Source organism: Anomaloglossus baeobatrachus, chromosome 3 (genome assembly GCF_048569485.1).
Source record: "Anomaloglossus baeobatrachus isolate aAnoBae1 chromosome 3, aAnoBae1.hap1, whole genome shotgun sequence".
Classification (NCBI taxonomy): Eukaryota; Metazoa; Chordata; class Amphibia; order Anura; family Aromobatidae; genus Anomaloglossus; species Anomaloglossus baeobatrachus.
In genome coordinates this window covers 81,654,874-81,674,415 of record NC_134355.1, presented here as the reverse complement: position 1 = coordinate 81,674,415, position 19,542 = coordinate 81,654,874, and the positions used below count along the sequence as shown (strand labels likewise).

At 44.9% G+C, this 19,542-nt stretch overlaps 1 protein-coding gene across 2 annotated transcripts in view; it reads left to right on the top strand.

Annotated features, from left to right (window-relative positions):
* The window catches only part of MACROD2 (mono-ADP ribosylhydrolase 2), a 2,939,506-nt gene that overhangs the window by 2,612,237 nt on the left and 307,727 nt on the right, over positions 1-19,542 (top strand). The gene's annotated exons all lie outside the window — the stretch shown is intronic.

Genomic DNA, 19,542 nt, shown 5'->3' with positions numbered 1-19,542 from the left:
ACATCCGTGGATTTATGAAAAGTCCGCCACAGCACATATTATTACCCGATTATCTTGTTTTGGGATTTTATTTATTTTATTTTTTTTTTCATATAAGAAAACCAATGATGAAACATGGTTGCTAAAAATGGACACTGACCAAACACTGATGAAAATTAGATCAAAACTACTGGTGAAATGAGGAGCATTTATTTGCTTAACAAAAAGAAATGCTGACATGATAATGCTTTATACTTTAGGTTGTATTGGATACAATGGCATAGCATGGTTTGCCAGCAACCAGGGTAAAGCAAGTGTAATGCACACTTAGTGCCCCTTAACACAAATAAAGCCACCTCTCCAAAATGCAACCTTTATAACCTATTACTGCAGCTTCAGTTTACGTTTAATAAGTAATGATTCCTCCTGAGTGCCCCTTCCAAAAACATTCTATGTGCTGACCTCTAAAAGAATGAAATAAAAAAAGTTGATATTCACCTAATCCAAGCAACTATGTCTCCCTGCTCTACCACAGAAGAGAAGTCTAGGTCTCCCTGCTCTACCACAAAAGGGACATCTAGGTCTTTCTGCTCTACCACAAAAGGGAAGTTTAGGTCTCTCTGCTCTACTACAAACAAGAAGTCTATGTCTCTCTGCTGTACCACAAAAGAGTAGTCTAGATTAGAGTTGAGCGCGGTTCGTGGTTCGTGGTTCTCCAGTTCGCGGCTCGAGTGATTTTGGGGCATGTTCTAGATCGAACTAGAACTCGAGCTTTTTGCAAAAGCTCGATAGTTCTAGAAACGTTCGAGAACGGTTCTAGCAGCCAAAAAACAGCTAAATCCTAGCTTGGTTTCTGCTGTAATAGTGTAAGTCACTCTGTGAATCAAACTATTATCACATTTCAGTGTATAGTGTGCGTGAACAGCGCCTTCAGATCACTGCTGTTTCTATAATGGCGATCGCCATTTTTTTTTTTTTTTTTCTTGTCTTCCTTCCCTAAGCGCGCGCGTCTTGTGGGGCGGGCCAGCATGTCAGCCAATCACAGACACACACACACCTAAGTGGACTTTGAGCCAGAGAAGCAACGGCATGTGTGATAGGATCTGCATGTCACATGTCCCTGCATTATAAAACCGGACATTTTCTTCACGAACGCCATTATCTGCCTTCTGCGTCTTTGGTGTCAGACATCAGTGTCGCAGCTCCGTCCTCCTGAGTCCTATAGCCGATACAGCTGTATGCGCTGCATACACAGCGTTAGACAGCTTAGGGAGAGCACATTCTAGCAGTCCTTTTAAGGGCTCAAAGCGGCAGGGTCAGAGAGCCATAAGTGACAGGTCCTGCAAACAGCAACAGCGTCTGTGTAGCCCAGGTCAGGGATTTCCTCCCTGCATTTCACCATTAGGAGGGAATAGAAAGGCAGGCTTCCATTCCTCTACCCAGAGCACCACAATCCTGCCACTGTACCCTCTTGTCCTCTGCACACTCCAACTCATTCTAAGTAAGCCATTATACTAGCAAACACTCAGTGTACCTAGTGGCATCCTAAACGTGGCTATTGGACTTTGCTATAGTCCCACTAGTGCAAAGACATTAGCAGAGCACATCTGCCTGCATTGCACACTACAACTTTTTTAAACTAAGCAATTTTACTAGCAAACACTCAGTGTACCTAGTGGCATCCTATACGTGGCTATTGGACTTTGCTATAGTCCCACTAGTGCAAAGACATTTGCAGAGCACGTCTGCCTGCATTGCACACTACAACTTTTTTAAACTAAGCAATTTTACTAGCAAACACTCAGTGTACCTAGTGGCATCCTATACGTGGCTATTGGACTTTGCTATAGTCCCACTAGTGCAAAGACATTTGCAGAGCACGTCTGCCTGCATTGCACACTACAACTTTTTTAAACTAAGCAATTTTACTAGCAAACACTCAGTGTACCTAGTGGCATCCTATACGTGGCTATTGGACTTTGCTATAGTCCCACTAGTGCCAAGACATTTGCAGAGCGCATCTGCCTGCGTTGCACACTACAACTAATTATAACTAAGCCATTATACTAGCACACACTCAGTGAACCTAGTGGCATCCTATACGTGGATATTGGACTTTGCTATAGTCCCACTAGTGCCAAGACATTTGCAGCACGTCTGCCTGCGTTGCACACTCCAACTAATTATAACTAAGCCATTATACTAGCACACACTCAGTGTACCTAGTGGCATCCTATACGTGGCTATTGGACTTTGCTATAGTCCCACTAGTGCCAAGACATTTGCAGCACGTCTGCCTGCGTTGCACACTCCAACTAATTATAACTAAGCCATTATACTAGCACACACTCAGTGTACCTAGTGGCATCCTATACGTGGCTATTGGACTTTGCTATAGTCCCACTAGTGCCAAGACATTTCCAGCACGTCTGCCTGCGTTGCACACTCCAACTAATTATAACTAAGCCATTATACTAGCACACACTCAGTGTACCTAGTGGCATCCTATACGTGGCTATTGGACTTTGCTATAGTCCCACTAGTGCCAAGACATTTGCAGCACGTCTGCCTGCGTTGCACACTCCAACTAATTATAACTAAGCCATTATACTAGCACACACTCAGTGTACCTAGTGGCATCCTATACGTGGCTATTGGACTTTGCTATAGTCCCACTAGTGCAAAGACATTTGCAGAGCACGTCTGCCTGCATTGCACACTACAACTTTTTTAAACTAAGCAATTTTACTAGCAAACACTCAGTGTACCTAGTGGCATCCTATACGTGGCTATTGGACTTTGCTATAGTCCCACTAGTGCCAAGACATTTGCAGAGCGCATCTGCCTGCGTTGCACACTCCAACGAATTATAACTAAGCCATTATACTAGCACACACTCAGTGTACCTAGTGGCATCCTATACGTGGCTATTGGACTTTGCTATAGTCCCACTAGTGCAAAGACATTAGCAGAGCACATCTGCCTGCATTGCACACTCCAAGTTTTTTAAACTAAGCAATTTTACTAGCAAACACTCAGTGTACCTAGTGGCATCCTATACGTGGCTATTGGACTTTGCTATAGTCCCACTAGTGCAAAGACATTTGCAGAGCACGTCTGCCTGCATTGCACACTACAACTTTTTTAAACTAAGCAATTTTACTAGCAAACACTCAGTGTACCTAGTGGCATCCTATACGTGGCTATTGGACTTTGCTATAGTCCCACTAGTGCCAAGACATTTGCAGAGCGCATCTGCCTGCGTTGCACACTCCAACTAATTATAACTAAGCCATTATACTTGCACACACTAAGTGTTTTTTAGTGGCATCCTATACGTGGCTATTGGACTTTGCTATAGTCCTACTAGTGCCAAGACATTTGCAGAGCGCATCTGCCTGCGTTGCACACTCCAACTAATTATAACTAAGCCATTATACTAGCACACACTCAGTGAACCTAGTGGCATCCTATACGTGGATATTGGACTTTGCTATAGTCCCACTAGTGCCAAGACATTTGCAGCACGTCTGCCTGCGTTGCACACTCCAACTAATTATAACTAAGCCATTATACTAGCACACACTCAGTGTACCTAGTGGCATCCTATACGTGGCTATTGGACTTTGCTATAGTCCCACTAGTGCCAAGACATTTGCAGCACGTCTGCCTGCGTTGCACACTCCAACTAATTATAACTAAGCCATTATACTAGCACACACTCAGTGTACCTAGTGGCATCCTATACGTGGCTATTGGACTTTGCTATAGTCCCACTAGTGCCAAGACATTTGCAGCACGTCTGCCTGCGTTGCACACTCCAACTAATTATAACTAAGCCATTATACTAGCACACACTCAGTGTACCTAGTGGCATCCTATACGTGGCTATTGGACTTTGCTATAGTCCCACTAGTGCCAAGACATTTGCAGCACGTCTGCCTGCGTTGCACACTCCAACTAATTATAACTAAGCCATTATACTAGCACACACTCAGTGTACCTAGTGGCATCCTATACGTGGCTATTGGACTTTGCTATAGTCCCACTAGTGCCAAGACATTTGCAGCACGTCTGCCTGCGTTGCACACTCCAACTAATTATAACTAAGCCATTATACTAGCACACACTCAGTGTACCTAGTGGCATCCTATACGTGGCTATTGGACTTTGCTATAGTCCCACTAGTGCCAAGACATTTGCAGCACGTCTGCCTGCGTTGCACACTCCAACTAATTATAACTAAGCCATTATACTAGCACACACTCAGTGTACCTAGTGGCATCCTATACGTGGCTATTGGACTTTGCTATAGTCCCACTAGTGCCAAGACATTTGCAGCACGTCTGCCTGCGTTGCACACTCCAACTAATTATAACTAAGCCATTATACTAGCACACACTCAGTGTACCTAGTGGCATCCTATACGTGGCTATTGGACTTTGCTATAGTCCCACTAGTGCCAAGACATTTGCAGCACGTCTGCCTGCGTTGCACACTCCAACTAATTATAACTAAGCCATTATACTAGCACACACTCAGTGTACCTAGTGGCATCCTATACGTGGCTATTGGACTTTGCTATAGTCCCACTAGTGCCAAGACATTTGCAGCACGTCTGCCTGCGTTGCACACTCCAACTAATTATAACTAAGCCATTATACTAGCACACACTCAGTGTACCTAGTGGCATCCTATACGTGGCTATTGGACTTTGCTATAGTCCCACTAGTGCCAAGACATTTGCAGCACGTCTGCCTGCGTTGCACACTCCAACTAATTATAACTAAGCCATTATACTAGCACACACTCAGTGTACCTAGTGGCATCCTATACGTGGCTATTGGACTTTGCTATAGTCCCACTAGTGCCAAGACATTTGCAGCACGTCTGCCTGCGTTGCACACTCCAACGAATTATAACTAAGTTACATTGTCAGGGATATTTATTCTTTATTATTCTGCTGTTAATAAAGCTAGACCACCACTGCAATCTTCACCACCTCTCAATTTTTACTACCACATTTTCAGTCCACAATCTTGTCGCAATCAACATGAGTGGCAAAATGACAGATGCTGGTGGAAAGGGGAAGAGGCGTGGTGGAAAAGGCAAAAAAGGTTTTGTCAGTGGGGAAGGTGCCAAAGCTCCATTATCATCTGCTGAAGATAGACCATCTACTAGCAAAAGTAAGATGTCTACTACTTATTGTGGACAATCCGATGTGCTCCCTTTTTTACGGACACGAACAAGAGGAACAAAGGTAGATGATGGGCAAAAAAGGAAAATGCTTGAATGGATCTCAAGTGGTCCAACAAGTGCCCTCTCAGCCACTTCAAGTACCGCATCCAAAAAACACCATTCCTCTGAGTTGTCATCCCAATCACACTTGATTTCTCCCAGCTCTGAAGTCTCCATCAGCCCTGCACAGTATGGTGGAACTGAGATGGCTGAGTCTGCAGAGCTGTTCAGTCACACTATAGCCTGGGAATCAGAGGTCTGCTCCCAAGCTACAGTGAGTACAGAACAGGAAATGGTCTGCAGTGATGCCCAGAACCTTTGTGACTCAGATTCAGGCCGTGAGGACCAAGTTTCTGAGCATAATGTTGACCCTTTCTCACAAACTGTAACACCTGTGGTTATAGACAATGAGGAACATACTGATGAAGATGAGACGCAGATACCCGATTGGGATGACAACTTAAATATTCGGTCAGGGCAAGAAGAGGCTCGGTCTGAGGGGGAGGGGAGTGCGAACACAACAATTGATGATGACGTTCTAGATCCCACCTACTGTCAACCCCCAGTCAGGCACTCGAGGAGGTCAACAGAGGCGGTGGAGGAGGATGCAACCGACGACGAAGTTACCTTGCGCCTTCCTGGACAGAGTCGGAGCACTGGTAGCACGTCTACAACTGCATCCTCAGCCACCACTCTGCCTATGAGCATTATTCGGGGTGGATCAACAGGTCGCATGGCCTCTAAGCCTTGCCTAGCCTGGGCCTTTTTTCACATCGAAAAAGATCGCCCAACTCATGTGATATGTAACATTTGTCATGATTCTGTTAGTAGAGGTCAAAACCTCAGCAGTTTGACAACTTCTTCCATGAATCGTCACATGAATAAATATCATAAGTCCCGGTGGGAAGCTCACCGTGCTGCAATGCCGGCTAGCGGAGCGAACCATCCACCGCCCGCCCCTTCCAGTGCATCCGCGCGCTCTTCATCTTCTAGGACTGTGGGGACAGCTGTCACACCTGTTTTTCCACGCAAAACTTCCACCACTGTAACCGCAACAGGCAGTTTGCTTGTAAGGTCGTCAGTTGGTTTGGAAGGGGAAACAAGTGAGTGTGTACAGCTCTCTCAGACATCGATAGCACCAACGTTGGATGAAGGCAACATCATGTCTCCGCCTGCACTTTCCTCACAAACCTGCATTTTTCCAGGGACATCCTACTCAACACCGTCTACACACAGCAGCCAGATCTCTGTCCCTCAGATGTGGTCAAATAAAAGGCCACTTCCTCCGACCCATGACAAAGCTAAGAGGTTGACTCTATCCCTCTGTAAGCTGTTGGCTACCGAAATGCTGCCTTTCCGCCTAGTGGACACACAGGATTTTAGAGACCTTATGTCTGTCGCTGTGCCCCAGTACCAGATGCCTAGTCGCCACTACTTCTCTAAGAAAGGTGTGCCTGCGCTACACCAGCATGTCGCACACAACATCACCGCTTCCTTGAGAAACTCTGTGTGTGAACGGGTGCATTTCACCACCGATACTTGGACCAGTAAGCATGGACAGGGACGTTACATGTCGCTGACTGGGCACTGGGTAACTATGGTGATAGATGGTGAAGGGTCTGCTGCACAAGTCTTGCCGTCCCCACGACTTGTGTGTCAATCCTCTGTCTGTCCAAGTTCCGCCACAGCTTCTGCATCCTCCACCTCATCTGGGTCCTCCACCTCCGCCCCAAGCCTGCCTGGTCAGGCCACCAGCGTTCTCACTGCGCAGAAGGAATCACGCACGCCTCATTACTATGCTGGCAGCCGAGCGCAACGGCATCAGGCGGTCTTTAGCTTGACATGTCTTGGTAATAAGAGTCACACAGCTGAGGAGTTGTGGTCAGCTCTGCGGTCCGAGTTTAATAAATGGTTGTCTCCACTCAACCTGCAGCCTGGTAAGGCCGTGTGCGACAATGCTGCAAACCTGGGTGCGGCCCTTCGCCTGGGCAAGGTGACACACGTACCTTGTATGGCTCACGTGTTGAACCTTGTCGTGCAGCAATTTTTAACACACTATCCCGGCCTAGATGGCCTTCTGAACAGGGCACGAAAACTGTCTGCTCACTTCCGGCGTTCAAGCGCCGCAGCTGAGCGACTTGCATCGCTACAGAAGTCTTTCGGCCTGCCGGTTCATCGCCTGAAATGCGATGTGGCGACACGCTGGAATTCAACTCTCCACATGTTACAGCGACTGTGGCAGCACCGCAGAGCCCTGGTGCAATACGTCATGACGTATAGCCTGGGCCAACGAGATGCAGAGGTGGGGCAGATCACCCTGATGGAGTGGTCTCAGATCAAGGACCTATGCACCCTTCTGCACAGTTTCGACATGGCGACGAATATGTTTAGCTCTGACAATGCCATTATCAGCATGACGATTCCAGTCATTTACATGCTGGAGCACACGCTAAACACTATTCGGAGTCAGGGGGTGGGACAACATGAAGGGGAGGAACTACAGGAGGATTCATATGTGCAAGGGACAACAACATCACCAAGGTCCAGACGTTCATCATCACCAACGCAGCAGGCATGGGACCATGGGGAACAGGGATCGACAAGGGCGCATAGTAGCAGGCGAAATGTTGAGCAAGGTGCAGGAGAACATGAAGAAATGGAGGACGAACTGTCCATGGACATGGAAGACTCAGCGGATGAGGGAGACCTTGGTCAAATTTCAGTTGAAAGAGGTTGGGGGGAGATGTCAGAGGAAGAAAGAACGGGTAGCACCTCTATGCCACAAACACAGCGTGGACTTGGTCCGCATGGCTGCGCAAGACACATGAGTGCCTTTTTGTTGCACTACCTCCAACATGACAGTCGTATTGTCAAAATTAGAAGTGATGATGACTACTGGATTGCCACACTATTAGATCCCCGGTACAAGTCCAAATTTTGTGACATAATTCCAGCCATAGAAAGGGACGCACGTATGCAGGAGTATCAGCAGAAGCTGTTACTCGATCTTAGCTCGGCTTTTCCACCAAACAACCGTGCAGGTGCAGGGAGGGAATCTCCCAGTTGTAACTTGACAAACATGGGACGGTCTCGTCATCTTCACCAGTCTACCCGTACCAGTAGGACCGTATCTGGTGCCGGTAACAGCAATTTTATGGAATCTTTTCATAATTTTTTTAGACCCTCTTTTGCAAGGCCACCAGAGACAACAAGTCTGACACATACTCAACGGCTGGAGAGGATGATACAGGAGTATCTCCAAATGAACATCGATGCCATGACTGTGCAACTGGAGCCTTGCTCCTTTTGGGCTTCAAACATAGAAAAATGGCCAGAGCTCTCCAGTTACGCCTTGGAGATTTTGTCGTGTCCAGCTGCCAGCGTTGTCTCTGAACGTGTATTCAGTGCTGCTGGGTGTGTGCTGACAGATAAGCGCACGCGTCTGTCCAGTGACAATGTGGACAGACTGACGTTCATCAAAATGAACAAGTCATGGATCCAGAAGGAATTTACTACCCCTGTGTCATCCTGGGGAGAGTAAATGCTTGTGGATTTGGAATGTGCTTGATGCAAATCAAAACATCCTGTTTGCAACTAGGGCCCAAGTGCTGCCACTGATGGGGTGGGTGTCTGTGTGGCCCAATTTTTGGAAAAAAGGGAGACTCCGCTTGGAGTAACCCTTGCTTACATTGTTTTTAAAAGAAGCCAAGATGAACAAGTCATGGGTCAGCAAAGACTTTGCTACCTACCCCGGTGTCATCCTGGGGACGGTTAATTATGGGGTATTTTTGAATGTGATTGATGCAAATGTAGCTGTGAAGTGTACAACTAGGGCCCAAGTGCTGCCACTGATGGGGTGGGTGTCTGTGTGGCCCAATTTTTGGAAAAAAAGGGAGACTCCGCTTGGAGTAACCCTTGCTTGATGTGTTTTTAAAAGAAGCCAAGATGAACAGAGCTGGGATCAGGAAAGACTTTGCTACCTACCCCGGTGTCATCCTGGGGACGGATAAGAATGGCGTATTTTTGAATGTGCTTGATGCAAATCAAAACATCCTGTTTGCAACTAGGGCCCAAGTGCTGCCACTGATGGGGTGGGTGTCTGTGTGGCCCAATTTTTGGAAAAAAGGGAGACTCCGCTTGGAGTAACCCTTGCTTGATGTGTTTTTAAAAGAAGCCAAGATGAACAGAGCTGGGATCAGGAAATACTTTGCTACCTACCCCGGTGTCATCCTGGGGACGGATAAGAATGGCGTATTTTTGAATGTGCTTGATGCAAATCAAAACATCCTGTTTGCAACTAGGGCCCAAGTGCTGCCACTGATGGGGTGGGTGTCTGTGTGGCCCAATTTTTGGAAAAAAAGGGAGACTCCGCTTGGAGTAACCCTTGCTTGATGTGTTTTTAAAAGAAGCCAAGATGAACAGAGCTGGGATCAGCAAAGACTTTGCTACCTACCCCGGTGTCATCCTGGGGACGGATAAGAATGGCGTATTTTTGAATGTGCTTGATGCAAATCAAAACATCCTGTTTGCAACTAGGGCCCAAGTGCTGCCACTGATGGGGTGGGTGTCTGTGTGGCCCAATTTTTGGAAAAAAGGGAGACTCCGCTTGGAGTAACCCTTGCTTGATGTGTTTTTAAAAGAAGCCAAGATGAACAGAGCTGGGATCAGGAAATACTTTGCTACCTACCCCGGTGTCATCCTGGGGACGGATAAGAATGGCGTATTTTTGAATGTGCTTGATGCAAATCAAAACATCCTGTTTGCAACTAGGGCCCAAGTGCTGCCACTGATGGGGTGGGTGTCTGTGTGGCCCAATTTTTGGAAAAAAAGGGAGACTCCGCTTGGAGTAACCCTTGCTTGATGTGTTTTTAAAAGAAGCCAAGATGAACAGAGCTGGGATCAGGAAATACTTTGCTACCTACCCCGGTGTCATCCTGGGGACGGATAAGAATGGCGTATTTTTGAATGTGCTTGATGCAAATCAAAACATCCTGTTTGCAACTAGGGCCCAAGTGCTGCCACTGATGGGGTGGGTGTCTGTGTGGCCCAATTTTTGGAAAAAAGGGAGACTCCGCTTGGAGTAACCCTTGCTTGATGTGTTTTTAAAAGAAGCCAAGATGAACAGAGCTGGGATCAGGAAATACTTTGCTACCTACCCCGGTGTCATCCTGGGGACGGATAAGAATGGCGTGTTTTTGAATGTGCTTGATGCAAATCAAAACATCCTGTTTGCAACTAGGGCCCAAGTGCTGCCACTGATGGGGTGGGTGTCTGTGTGGCCCAATTTTTGGAAAAAAAGGGAGACTCCGCTTGGAGTAACCCTTGCTTGATGTGTTTTTAAAAGAAGCCAAGATGAACAGAGCTGGGATCAGCAAAGACTTTGCTACCTACCCCGGTGTCATCCTGGGGACGGATAAGAATGGCGTATTTTTGAATGTGCTTGATGCAAATCAAAACATCCTGTTTGCAACTAGGGCCCAAGTGCTGCCACTGATGGGGTGGGTGTCTGTGTGGCCCAATTTTTGGAAAAAAAGGGAGACTCCGCTTGGAGTAACCCTTGCTTGATGTGTTTTTAAAAGAAGCCAAGATGAACAGAGCTGGGATCAGCAAAGACTTTGCTACCTACCCCGGTGTCATCCTGGGGACGGATAAGAATGGCGTATTTTTGAATGTGCTTGATGCAAATCAAAACATCCTGTTTGCAACTAGGGCCCAAGTGCTGCCACTGATGGGGTGGGTGTCTGTGTGGCCCAATTTTTGGAAAAAAGGGAGACTCCGCTTGGAGTAACCCTTGCTTGATGTGTTTTTAAAAGAAGCCAAGATGAACAGAGCTGGGATCAGGAAATACTTTGCTACCTACCCCGGTGTCATCCTGGGGACGGATAAGAATGGCGTATTTTTGAATGTGCTTGATGCAAATCAAAACATCCTGTTTGCAACTAGGGCCCAAGTGCTGCCACTGATGGGGTGGGTGTCTGTGTGGCCCAATTTTTGGAAAAAAAGGGAGACTCCGCTTGGAGTAACCCTTGCTTGATGTGTTTTTAAAAGAAGCCAAGATGAACAGAGCTGGGATCAGCAAAGACTTTGCTACCTACCCCGGTGTCATCCTGGGGACGGATAAGAATGGCGTATTTTTGAATGTGCTTGATGCAAATCAAAACATCCTGTTTGCAACTAGGGCCCAAGTGCTGCCACTGATGGGGTGGGTGTCTGTGTGGCCCAATTTTTGGAAAAAAAGGGAGACTCCGCTTGGAGTAACCCTTGCTTGATGTGTTTTTAAAAGAAGCCAAGATGAACAGAGCTGGGATCAGCAAAGACTTTGCTACCTACCCCGGTGTCATCCTGGGGACGGATAAGAATGGCGTATTTTTGAATGTGCTTGATGCAAATCAAAACATCCTGTTTGCAACTAGGGCCCAAGTGCTGCCACTGATGGGGTGGGTGTCTGTGTGGCCCAATTTTTGGAAAAAAAGGGAGACTCCGCTTGGAGTAACCCTTGCTTGATGTGTTTTTAAAAGAAGCCAAGATGAACAGAGCTGGGATCAGGAAAGACTTTGCTACCTACCCCGGTGTCATCCTGGGGACGGATAAGAATGGCGTATTTTTGAATGTGCTTGATGCAAATCAAAACATCCTGTTTGCAACTAGGGCCCAAGTGCTGCCACTGATGGGGTGGGTGTCTGTGTGGCCCAATTTTTGGAAAAAAAGGGAGACTCCGCTTGGAGTAACCCTTGCTTGATGTGTTTTTAAAAGAAGCCAAGATGAACAGAGCTGGGATCAGCAAAGACTTTGCTACCTACCCCGGTGTCATCCTGGGGACGGATAAGAATGGCGTATTTTTGAATGTGCTTGATGCAAATCAAAACATCCTGTTTGCAACTAGGGCCCAAGTGCTGCCACTGATGGGGTGGGTGTCTGTGTGGCCCAATTTTTGGAAAAAAAAGGGAGACTCCACTTGGAGTAACCCTTGCTTGATGTGTTTTTAAAAGAAGCCAAGATGAACAGAGCTGGGATCAGGAAAGACTTTGCTACCTACCCCGGTGTCATCCTGGGGACGGATAAGAATGGCGTATTTTTGAATGTGCTTGATGCAAATGTAGCTGTGAAGTGTACAACTGGGGCACAACTGCTGCCACTGAAGGGGTGGGTGTGTGTGTGGCCCAATTTTTGTAAAAAATGGAGACTCCGCTTGGAGTCACCTTGCGGTGTTTTACATGATTTTAGAAGGGCGTGCCATGCCTATATCTGTGTGTCCTCCTCTTTTTCCTTGTCCAGCTGTTTTGTTTTCGCATGAGTATATGTCCTTGTCACTTTCCAATGTGTTTGAGTTGTTTGTCACCTTTAGGACACCTTTGAGGGTGTTTTCTAGGTGTTTTTCTGTGTTTGTGATTGCCTGCCATTGTTTCCTATGCAGTTCGAGTTTGGTTCGTCGAACGTTCGACGAACCAAACTCGAACGGGAGGTCCGTTCGGCGAACCAACCTCGAGCCGAACCGCGACCGGTTCGCTCATCTCTAGTCTAGATCTCTCTGCTCTACCACAGAAGAGAAGTCTAGGTGTCTTTGCTCTACAAGAGAAGAGAAGTCTATGTCCCCCTGCTCTACCACGAAAGAGAAATCTAGGTCTCTGTGCTCTACCATAGAAGAGAAGTCTGTCTCTCTATTCTACCACAGAAAAGAAATATGTCTCCCTTCTCAACCACAAAAAGAGAAGTCTATATCTCCCTACTCTGCCACAGAAAAGAAGTCCATGTCTCTCTGCTCTACCACAGAAGAAAGATCTAGGTCTCCCTACTCTAACACGTGTTGATGCTGAGCCATTCAAAGGGCCTTAGGATCTATTACCATCTAAGTTGTTCCTCATAAAAACCCTGAGATATTTAAGTCCTTGTGGCATTTCAGAATTTTGGATGATTGGCACACTCAGCAGACCATTCAATCTTTGTCAACTATTTTCTTTTGTGGTCAAGTTATCCTTATCGAAGTGTAAATATTATTTAGTGGCATGTATTATGAAACATATAACATCCGGCAAAAGGAATATTTCCTTATTCAGACTATTAGGTTATTCATTAGCTCAGTTCAGTGCAGACTCTGATAGTGCTATTGACCATCAAGATAATGCTAAGTAACTCATGAATGTATGGCCCAGAATGGTGCAAGAGTAAAACAATGATTCATCCAAAATCGTAGGCCTCAATTCATCTGGCATAAGGCTATGTGCCCACGGAGAAAGTGTCCTGCGGTTATATCCGCAGGACATTCTGCAGGAGCTCCCAGAAAACCGCAGCACAACTTTGTTTTGTTTCCATGCTGCGGTTTTATTGCGGAATGTCCTGCGGATATCCTGCGGTCATTCTGCATTGAGGATACAGTACCATGTCTTCAGCACTGCATCCTCAATGCAGAACAAGTGCTGGAGTGATCGGGGCGTTCATGCTTACCTCCATCACGCAGCACTTCTCTCCGGCCGTGTCTCCACTGTGCAGGAGAAGTGGGCGGGCCTGAACTAGCTCTGGCTGTCACATGACCAGAGCTCATGCAGGCCCCACCCACCTCCTCATTCCTGCTCCTAGCTCCACCGCAGGAAAGTGACCGGGTGTTTGCTATCAACGCAGGTAAGTATGGGACCAAGGCAGATTTCCGCAGGTAAATCCGCAGGAATAATTGACATGCAGTTATGTGCGGCTGTGGGATATCCACAGTATATTCCGCAACCGCATATTCCGCAACGTGGACACAGACACTCCACATGTCCCATAGGATAACATGGGGAGTGTCTGTACTTGCTGAAACCTGTGGATTTATATGTAAAATCCAGATAAATCCGCAGGTTTTCCACGGCAAAATCCACAGAAGCAAGCTCCTGTGGGCACATAGCCTAAGGCTTTTTCTCAGCAGTTTTGGTCAACTCAGCCAGTTGGGTTGTGATGGACGTGAAATGAATCCCTTAAAGAATTAGGCCCCTATGACTCCAACACATACCCTCATCAAGACTGGTTGGTCTTGATGAATCCAGACCTTAATTATTATTTGTCATTGGTAGCGAGAATTTGTTGCTTCCTAAGTGATCTTGTTAGGGAGGGAGTTTGATTTATTTCTAGAAAAAATTAAATTTGCCGTTAATGCCCTTTAAATTTTCATTGGCATTGTCTTTACCGATTTGTCCTGTAAAATAAAATAAAAATACAATTTGACAGGGGTATGTCAGAATATTGTGTGCAGTGTAAATGGAGAAAGTATTTAAAGTCTTCTCATCATAAGTCCAATCCTCAGGTGTAGCGCCGTTCATGAATTATACACCAGCTGTCTGGAGAGAATGTTCGGTTAATTTGCCGATGGTGATGGACTTTATCACTTATCCACTTGAATATTCAGCTGGAAATGAGCAAAGATTTACTTTATTTTGCATCATAAGTTAATGAGATGTCTTAATCAGTAATGGAGTTTTGAAATGAGGACTGAATTACATTTACACTTAATTTGATAATATATTTTTTTTAGGAAATCTATATTTAGATAACCATTTCAGACATCAAATTATGCCGCTCTTACCTGGGATTGCATGCTTGGATCATTCTGTCAGAGATAAGTGGACTAATGAAGAAGGTAGCTATATTAAGGGCTTCATGTCTCCAGTGTAATTCTGGTATAGACTTGGGTTACGTATACCTTCAAAATATAAAAATTCAAACAATCGGACAGGATCCTTACCTAATTGATTGACACATGAAGAAAAGTAATAAAATACGATTTATATAAAATTTTACCTCCATACTGTAACATTTTGAAAATCTTAATAATTGGACATTGATCGATTTTTAGGTGTAGAGTATGCGCTAAGGACCTTTTTAGTTATTCACCTAACCGAGGATTTTTTTTATCATCCAGAATTTTCTAGATCCTTATAATTGTGTTATGGGACTTATCAGTTCAGCTCCATAAATTGACTGCCAGGAAAAAAATATCCAAGCTTCTGGTTTCTGACAGATCAGGAAAAAGAGAGAGGAGAATGAAGTAGCTGACACCTGACAGTTGCTCGATACTTTTTCTGCTTTTTAGCTGGAGAACTAATGACCGGTTGGGTTTTTTTGTATTTTTTTCCCACTGCTACCAGATTTTTACAGGTCACAGGTCAGTGCAGAAATACAGGAATTGTTCGATAATCTCTTACACAAAATTAAGACAATGTATTATTTAGAATTGCCGTTGCGGTATACTTCTGTGCATGATTAGCATGCAATTTAAAATGAATTTTTTTTTAGCAATATAATTTGACAGCAGCATGAGGTAGGGCCAGAGACCCTGATTCCAGCGATGTATCTCTTAGTACACTGGGTGCAGAGCTCAGTTGTTGTGATGTGTAGAACCCCAACAACACCAAAGCTTTCTGTGTACATTGTATAGTGAGAGAGAGCTGCTATTCAATGCTGGGGGTATGGTTGGACTAAAAGGCGCGAGAACAGTTGTCCTCTTAGGGTATGCTCACACGAGCGTATGAATCGAACGAGTGCAATGCGAGAAAATCTCACATTGCACTCATACCAATGTTATTCAATGAGAGAGAGCAGATGCCAGCTTTTTTTCTCATCCAGATTCTGGATGAGCGAAAAGTCGCAGCATGCTGCGATTGACAGGGAGAGCCGTGTCACTCGCACCCATAGAAGTCTATGGGTGCGAGTGAAACATCAGACTGCACTTGGATGTCATCCAAGTGCAGTGCAATAATCACATCAGCTGACAATGGAGGAGAAGGGGAGATTTATCCCTCCCTCTCCTTCGCAGCTGTGATCTGATCGCAGGATCGGATCACAGTTGCCTGACAATTGGCTCACGCTGGCAGTGTGAGCCAATGGTCATTAGCAAATCACATACGATGCAATCGCATCCAATGCCAGACGATTGTGTGAATCCAGCCTAATGATGATCTCCTGCAGGTAAAAACAGATTGTACTTAAACAGCAAAACACATCCTGATCTGTGTTTGCCCATACAATCTGCATATGATTATATGTGACTTTTGCTACAAATGGCCTGCAGTTTTTGGGATATGTCTTCTGACTGTATAAGATCAGACTAATTTTTGTGGTTTCACATTTATTGATTTCATTTTGGATACTAATAAAAAATACCCCAGCCACTGAAATAAACTAATGATATTTCAGCGCTTGAAGATCATTTACTTTACCCGAAGCATCAACCAAAATATTTTTTTGAAACAAACCTGTTGTATTGCACTTGCTGTCCAGGCATAAAAACATCAGGTTACGTGTGTAACGAGCTGAGCAAATTAACATATAGGGCTCGAGTCATTATTACAATTTTTTGTGTAATTTTTGCTGGGGTTTTTTACATATTTTTTTTCCAATTGCACTTTTTTCTTCTTTTAATTTGTGCCTCTTTAAAGTCTGTGTTCTGTGTGTCTGTCACCATGGGTAGGGTTTGTGTTTCCAGATGTTTGCGGTGGATTTCTAAATTGCAATTTAATTAATTACTTGCCTTTTAAACAGTCACTAAATTTTAGCACAAATGTACTCCAGTCACTGCCCTGAGCGATTTTATTTGCATCTTGCTCTTGATTTTTCATGCACATTTTGCAAGTTTTACGCAACATGAAACTTTTGTAACAGTTGCAAAAAGGGTTAACGACAAAAAAAGACTATTTTTTTATGTTGCTCAAAATTCATGAGCCACATGCACCAATTTGACAACACAAACAATGTCAAGAAATACCATTAGACAGGAAAAAGAAAAGTGACTTAAACCCTCCCTCCTAAAATTATGAATCTGGGCCATAGTTCTGTGGGAAAAGATCCTGTATAATTTTTATTTATCTACATTTCTGCTTTTTCTGTGTTTGAGCTCAGTGAATGGTGGTATTCAGTGGTAAGACTAAGGGCCGTCTCACACATCTGGCTTTTCGCACTGTGATACAGTACAATGGCAGCGCGACAAGCTCCGGTCACATGCTGTCATGTGACCGGAGAATGTGACCCGGAAGTTGCCGCGCTGCCATTGTACTGTATCACACTGTACTGGAGTGCGCCAGATCCACCAATCTGGTGAAAAGACGGATGGGTGAAATGGCCCTTACCCCTGGACTCCTAAGGCCAGAAAGAACAGCATTTTAGATGAATAAAATGTTATACTGATTTCTTCCCACAAAAATATATACTAATCTACTAAACAAACCATGTAATAGACCAGGGTCCCCAACTTTTCTTACCTAGAGAGCAACATTCAGGTCAATAGCCACATTCTATGCAAAGAAATAATAAAAGCCACCGTGTGCATCTTTGAAAGTTGTAATTCACTAAGTACCTGTTTAAAGTAATAATCTAGTTTATGTTCCCTGATCCGAGTCTTTTACATTCCTTCCCCCACCTTCACCTTCTGTCACCGCCTCTGCGGTCAGTCTCCAGCAGTTTGTGATCTGCCGGATCTCTTCAGTGTTTGCTGGAGCAATCCAGAGTCACAACACAATGTAAGTCTGAGAGGCTCTCATAGAGCTGCACTGAGACATTGTAACTATTGCCTGTTTCTTCCAACCAGTCAGAAGTTGCAGTCTTCTGAAGATGGTGCCACGTGATCGAAGCCGAGTCAATAAAAGGTAAAGGTGCCGGTGTCACACGGAGGTTTTTACAACCATTACCGACTGTCATGGTGGAGGCGGGATTTGTTCAGACTACAGAATCTGAGACTCCTAATAACTTCTCTGATGTCTGTGATCAGCGCAGACAGATTAGGGCATCAACCAACAGATTGGTAGTTCATAAGCAGGTTAGCAAGAGTTAATTTCTGCTGGTCTGCTTGTTGGTCTCCTTTGATCCCATGTGGGGAAACCAATCACATCTACTCCCCTCCTATATATGGTGGCTAGAACCTTCCTTCTATGCCAGCTATAGTTTATCGTAGCTTGCTTGGTGAGGTGTTGTGAGCCAGACTAACTGGTGGTTTTAATACTTGTTACTATGTTCGGTTTTGGAGTTAAACCTTGTTGTCCTTTTGTTGCTGCCATCCTGCTCTTGCTTTTCTCCTAAGTCTCTCATTGTTTGTTCCTGTGTGTTTGCAGTGTGTCTGACTTTTAGTTTTCCCCTGTCTTTAACTGTGTTTCCATCTCGCTTCTGCCCTTTCCTTCCCTGGTGGGAGCAGGGAATCAGATTAGTTCTGGTCAAGAGGAGAATAGCAAAGCACGTGACTCGGGCATCTCCACTGTTATGGGTAACCCTGACCCTAGGGATAGACTAGGGAGTGGGACCACTAGAGTAAGGGACCGCATAGGAACCCCTGCCCTCACTTTCCTACAATTTCATCATGACAGCCGATGAGAGAGTATAATACTAGGGTCAGGGACCTTAGATTAAAAGCACCGCTGCAGCATTGAAAAAAGCGCAAACGCTGCAGTGGTGCTTTATCGTCACAAGACTTGGAATGAACTCTGCAGGCTTGAGGTCACTCCATAGAGACTAATTACTTTGTGCTTGTTTTATACTGTCATAGAAAGCTGTATATTGCATTATGGCCACATATTGTGGGGGAATGGCACATAGCAAAGATTAATAATACAGCCAGTTAACAACACAGCCACGACTAGTCATCTGCTACAAGATGACATGATGGTTGTCTGACCCCCAACTTCTTTCCTGGGTCCTTGTACCCACAACCTATTACACTATTGGACCTATAGAAATTATATCTTATTACACGCCCCGCTCTCAGGATCCTCATGGCAGCCAAGTGGACAGCATATTTGGCTCATATGCATTTGGATCACTTCCTTTATCTAGATCATCTTGACGACTGATTGGTTCAGTTAACAATCTGTCCATCACGGTCTCTCGTCCAATCAGAATCATGCACTCACATTATTACAAATGCCATACATGCGCCAAGGCTATATTCTAATCACCGTATAAGTTACTATTTGCTGTAAGGTAGGCATTGCCCGTAAAGTGACAGGCTTATTCATGAATATTGTTAAGCTCATTTATATAATTGGACCATCTGTTTTATGTTCCTTTTGACGGCAAATATTCCAAGCACATAACATTCGAGGCTTTCCTTCAAATGTGTGACATTAAATTAGTTACAAAAAAATGATATATAAGCTTTAATGTGTTTGCAGAGTCACAGAGCTATTGCCATTATTATAATATAACTGATACTTAAACAGTCATTTTTGCACAGCGGGGTCTCCGTTTAGGCATTGGAGTGTTTGACCTGATAGTTTGTACAAAATAAAAGGAAAAAATACAATTTTAAAATGTGAATTCTGTCCTATCATTTCAAGCAGGCTGTCACCATCTTCTTGTCAAGTGCTATTTAAT